The sequence below is a fragment of the Dermacentor silvarum genome, unplaced genomic scaffold, assembly GCF_013339745.2.
Source record: "Dermacentor silvarum isolate Dsil-2018 unplaced genomic scaffold, BIME_Dsil_1.4 Seq406, whole genome shotgun sequence".
Taxonomy (NCBI): domain Eukaryota; kingdom Metazoa; phylum Arthropoda; class Arachnida; order Ixodida; family Ixodidae; genus Dermacentor; species Dermacentor silvarum.
In genome coordinates, this window is record NW_023606184.1 from 46,339 (window position 1) to 52,403 (window position 6,065).

The 6,065-nt window shown below is 46.2% G+C and overlaps 1 non-coding gene across 1 annotated transcript; it reads right to left on the minus strand.

The window, feature by feature from the left end:
- Positions 1-228: 228 nt before the first annotated feature.
- Positions 229-300, minus strand: Trnat-cgu (transfer RNA threonine (anticodon CGU)). The gene has a single exon. It is a non-coding gene; the product is annotated as a tRNA-Thr (tRNA).
- Positions 301-6,065: the final 5,765 nt, after the last annotated feature.

The following is a 6,065-nucleotide window of genomic DNA, read 5'->3' on the forward strand; positions in this document are numbered from 1 at the left end:
ACCCGCGAATAAGTATTCGTATTTTGCAATGCCATGCAGTTAGACTGAACAACATATATATATATATATATATATATATATATATATATATATGTGTGTGTGTGTGTGTGTGTATCTTAAGAAGCCAACAAACAGTGACACCAAGGACAACATAGGGGGAATTGTACTTACTAACTGAATTAAAGAAATTATCAATTAATTAAAATGAAAATGCATGAAAAAACAACTGGCCGCAGGTGGGGAACGAACCCACGTCTTCGCATTACGCGTGCGATGCTCTCACCATTGAGCTACCGCGGCGCCGTTTTCCCATCCACTTTCCCAGGGTTAGTGCTAGTTGTAAGACATAAATACCCCAGAAAGTGGATGGGAAAACGGCGCCGCGGTAGCTCAATGGTGGGAGCATCGCACGCGTAATGCGAAGACGTGGGTTCGTTCTCCACCTGCAGCCAGTTGTTTGTTCGTCCATTTTCATTAATTTATCATTTCTTTAATTCAGTTAGTAATTACAAGTAATTTCCCTTTCATTGTTTCATTTGAGACCGTCGCTATGAATGAGCGAGAGAAGAAGGGAAACCGAGGGGCTCGATTTTTAAAAATCATGATCATATAAAGCCAACGGACAATGAAGCCAAGGAAAGCGTCGGGGAAATTTGTTTTCGTTTAAATTGAAATGTAGAAAATAATAAGGAAAATAGAAATTAAGGTGGACCAAAATAAAACTTATCGCTGGTGGGAGCCCAAGTTAGTGGACGGATTGATAGCCATCACCGTAGCAGAATTGATAGCACAAAGCACGCGTAATGCGGAGGTTGTGGGTTGGGCTTCCACTAGCGATAAGTTATCTTTTGGTCCACTTTCATTTCCCTTTTCCTTATTATTTTCTACATTTCAATTTAGATCAAAGCTAATTTCCGCAATGCTTTCCGTGGATTGATTGTCTGTTGGCTTTATATGGCCATGGTATACATATGCATACATTACCACAACAACGCACATGCGCGAGAAGAGGAAATAAAGCGATACAGAAGAATTGATTGAATAGAGGTTTTAGTGTGTCAGGGATCGTTTTCGGGCCTCATTTGGGAAAGGTATAGGGGCAGGAGGTTTCATTTCGTGCCTTTAAAGGGAAGCGTACTACGAGGACCACGTCTGCTATAACTTCTTGTACAATTTCAACTTAACCCTGATATATACTGTTTCTCTAAAATTTTGAGGGGGTGTCACATGGGTGTAAATGAAAATGTCAACGTGTGCTGGGCGATCTTCTGTGATCGTGCTTACGGAAATTCTCTACGCGGCGTTCAGCGTGATTCATACCAATATTTAGGTACAGGACTACTACTTGTGATACACCTTCTCACGGTGGGATTTTTCTCTGACATCGGTGGAAAACATAGGTAGCGTTAAACGTCCCTTCAATGTACTGTACGCCGCTCCCACAACTTGGATGCAGGGCTGTGCAGTGTATTTATAGATATATTTCATGTGGCAAAGCAGGTCCGGGAGAGACCCGCATTGCCGCGTAGTTTTCCTGCAGGGTGTGGCGTCTTATAAATTTAGTCGGTGTCATTGTCTTCTGTTGACATTGCAGCACAGTGCGTCAGAGTGAAACATGGAGGGTAGTTGTACCGATACAGGATGGTTGGCCGCACCAACACCAACGCCCAGGAAACCATTAACCGAAGACCTGAGGCAGTGCCTACACGTACCGATGCGGAGGTCCTAACCGTATTGGAATCCATCAGTATCCATTTGCACACTACACTCAGCGTCACTATTCGCCCAGACAATATCAAGGACCCTTCGTGCTTTTGCAGACTAAGCTTTACCTCCCCACATTCAAGTAGCATTTTCGTCACACATGAAACTACCCCCCCCCCCACATGGCACGTCATCCTGGATTGGGTAACGGCACAACAGGGGAAGTAGGGAAAGGAGCTCGCTCACCCCCTTGCTCGCGAGACACAAATGTCGAGCACCTCTATTGTGTGGCGCGATGTATATTACCAGAGGACTTGTCACGCAGAGCCAAGAAAAATATATGGTTGATTCCTCTTTCATATAGGAATCGGTAGAAAACGAAAGTGAAGCGTGTCTTCACCGAAGCTGTTACATGTTTGCTTCTTGAGCACATGGTCCGCTGCAGCGAAAATCACACGATTTGCGGGTCGGCGACCGTGTTGCACGTTTGCTTGGTGGGCGGCGTCATGCTGCCGTGTCGCTTCGGCGAAGATACGAGCATTTTCGTCCGGTTTCGTAGTGTCTTGCGCAGCCAGTTGAGTTGCGATGCGCTCAGCTTCAGGAATGCGTGTGGCAGAGTTCGTAGCGTGCGCCGCGAACGCGCGACGGCGTTCTGCTTCACGCTCGCGTGTCTTTCGCCGGAACGAAGCGAGATTCGCCCGTCGACGTCTTTGCCTTTCTGCGCCGCTTAGCGTAGCAGTTTTCTTAGTTGGTGCACTCGCAAGCGAAGTAGTAGGCGGCGTGTAAGCACGGCTGATGCATGTTGAAGCTGCACTCCCTAGGCTACGAGGCGTCACAGGCTAATTGGACGCGAAAGACAAACCATGTGCGAAAACTGCGTCGTCTTCTCAGCAGAAGGCTTATACCGCCTACACCAGGCTACACCACGTTGCAGCCTCCGCTGCGCGGAGACTACAGAAGCGCTCACTGTCGGCGCTCGTTAGTGTCATGATGCAGTACTTCGCTTCACCGCTCCTAGATGGCGGCGACATCCCTGTCAAGAGGGCATATTCTACGCGTTCTCGCCGACGTCACATCCGTTACAAGAAGTTGATGGTGAACCCTGGCATAAAGCACTTTAGTGTTAAAAAGCACCAGTCGACAGCAGTGTTGCCAGGTTTGGCTATATATAGCCAAATTGGGCTACAGAAAAAAATTTTTGGCGTCGACTTGGACGAGCTATGTGGCTATATTTGGGCTACTAAAAATCTGCGACTTGGCTTTGTTTGGGCTATAAGTGGCGCCCTAATCCATGCTCCAGAGGTGGCTCTGATCGGGTGGAAGCATATCTCGAAGGCTATGTTTTAGCTGACTGAGCTGGCAGCGCGGCTGTGCCTGTGTGCGGGCGCGAAATGCACCCCCCCCCCCCCCCCCCTTCTCTGCGCTGTTGTCTGAGCCGGTGGCTTTCACATTTGACGCACTCAAACTTACACCCATCTTCATCGTCAGATACCCGACCCGATCCCCGGGCATTGGGATGAGCCTGGGAGTAGAAGGTTTTTCACAGTACAATGTACTAACATGGCTATGCTCAGATAGGGAGAGCAACAAAACGGGCAGGGAAATCGTGGCGCAGACATGAAAGCAGGAAAGCAGTTCACGTTTCAAGTGTGTTCACGTTTCTCCACGTTTCTCTCTGTTCCACGTTTCTCACGCTAAGCTTTACTGCCATTTTTCTTTTCCTGCGAGATAAATTTTTGTTCGTGCTTACATTCGAGATTCATTTCGATAGGTTGGATTTAAGATCGGATCCTCCTCGGAGAGGAGAATCGAACTGTGGGGAAGTGGGCCAAGTATGCGAGAAAGTATAAAATAGAATGGGAGCAACACCCCGAGCTCAAAGATGGGCCCTGGTGCTTTTACTTATAGATGGTTTGCCCGTAACGTCATAGATACAGGTACTCATTGTGCTAATATCGAAACATATTTTCCACGATGACATGAGTGCACCACGTCATGTGAACGTCACCCACCATGTTAGCTTAGCAGGTGAAGTGTCACGCTGCTGGCTCGAGGATGCGGGTTTGATTCCCGGCCACGCGGCCGCATTTCGATAGAGGCGAAAGGCAGGAACAACCGTGTACTTAGATTAAGGTGCACGTTAAAGAACCTCAGATAGTCAAAATTAATCAGGAGTTCCCCACTGCGTCATGCCTCCCAATCATATCGTGGTTTTTGCACGTAAACCCTCATCAATTACTATTATTAGCACACCAACATAGTTTGCTTTTTGACAGTAACCGGTTTTCACAGGATTACCACTGTTATCAATTTGTCGTTTACCTTTGCTTTTTGTGCGCCGTCGCGGCTTTTACCATTACGTTCGGGACGTGCTCGTCGCCGAAAACGACTGCGCGCTTCTTACACTGCATGGTGTGCCGTTTTGAGCAGCAATCTTTAAAAAAAAAATTAAATTATGGGGTTTTACGTGCCAAAACCAGTTATGATTATGAGGCACGCCGTAGTGGGGGACTCCGGAAATTTGGACCACCTGGGGTTCTTTAACGTGCACCTAAATCTAAGTACACGGGTGTTTTCGCATTTCGCCCCCATCGAAATGCGGCCGCCGTGGTCGGGATTCGATCCCGCGACCTCGTGCTCAGCAGCCCAACACCATAGCCACTGAGCAACCACAGCGGGTACAGCAATCTTTTAAAGCTTCGCTTACACCGATTCAGACAAGGAGTAGCATCTGTTGTCTGACAGTTGTCTTCAACGCATGTTCTAGACGTGCTATAGACCTAAAATGGCGGCCAGGTTGGTGTAAATGGACACTATATAGAGTGTGTACCAGCTAATACGGACGCAATTAACTAAGAAAAAAAAAGAAAAACGAAAAAAAAAACCGAGAAAACAAGATCGGACGATCAGACACATAACTCGAAATATCATTGTGCGGAAGACTCGTTCTGGCTCATAAAAAAAAAAAAAAAGGCCATCCATGGGCACGTCGCCGCCGCAGACCGCTAAATGCAGGCAGCTAAACGCAAAATTCGTAGTTAATATTACTCTATATTACTCCAAATAATAACTTAGTACTATCTGTCATAAAATAAGAGCACTCTGATTTCGCCCTCTGCGACGATTCGCTGGAACTTGAGAGCTTCCGGGGCCAACCAAAAAGTAATCTGTGTGCCAGCATGATGTCGCTGTTGTGAAGGTCAAGGGTCGACCGTGGCCATGGCGGCACGGACGTTTTGTTGCGACGGGTTGTGCAAAAAAGACTGCCGTTGTCGAATGTGAAAATGTTTAGACAGATAAAACTGCAAATAAAAATGGCTATATTTGGCTGCAAAATTGTTTTCCTCTTTTTTTTTGTGTTTGGCTACATTTGGGCTACGATATCTCCAGCTTTGGGCTACGCCGCCTCATTGGACCTGGCAAGACTGGGACTCGACAGTCGACATGTACCCTTTCCGCACCTCCTTATACATTCAAACGCCATGACGCTTCTCTCATACGCCAATCACAGACATTCACACTGGCCAATGATGCCATGATACACCTTATAGAGTACCGTCAGGGTCACCCGTCCTGACAAGATGCGCGGGAGATACCCAACTGTCCTCCACAGCTACTGGACATATCTCGCGCTAAATTCTCACTGTATATGTCCTCCATCTCTTCCTGTGCCCGTTTTTGCATTGTTTCGAACCGTTTTTGTGTTTAAAGGTTATATGTCGACAGTCTGACCGGTTCAAAGCGAAACACGTGCCCGTAAAAAAGTGGTACTAAAGCAGATGACGCGTGCTTTATACATTACCTTGAGGAGGCTCTTGCTTCATATGACGAATATGATGCGAATTCGTTATGGTAGAGGTGCAAGTTTTATAGCCGGTTTTGTACCGATAACCTTATCCCAAGAAAAAAGAAGCATATAGGCAAAAAGAACCCCTGGATAACTAGAGAAATAATACATTTAAAACTTAAAATTAAGCGACTAAAAAAGAAAAGGTCGACCATTAACGTAGCACTTATAGTGGAACTGAAAGCTTTCTTGACAGCCAAACTAAGAGAAAGCTGAGATCAGTAGTTCACAGTTACTCTTAGCCGATTTGCATCCGACAATCCTAAAAAAAAATTTTTGGGAATTACTTACAGGTAAAGAAAATAAAAGGATGAGCCACATACTTCTTAACGGTGTAGAATATGCTTCGTGACAAAACTGAAATCGCTAATGCATTCAATTCATACTTCCAGAGTGTATTTTCAAAGCCTGACAGGAATGACCACGCCCGGCCCTGTAATATCAAAAGTGAGTACCCTAACATATTGCTGGAAGGAACTGTTGAACTTATCTTGCGACTACATATTGACAGGTC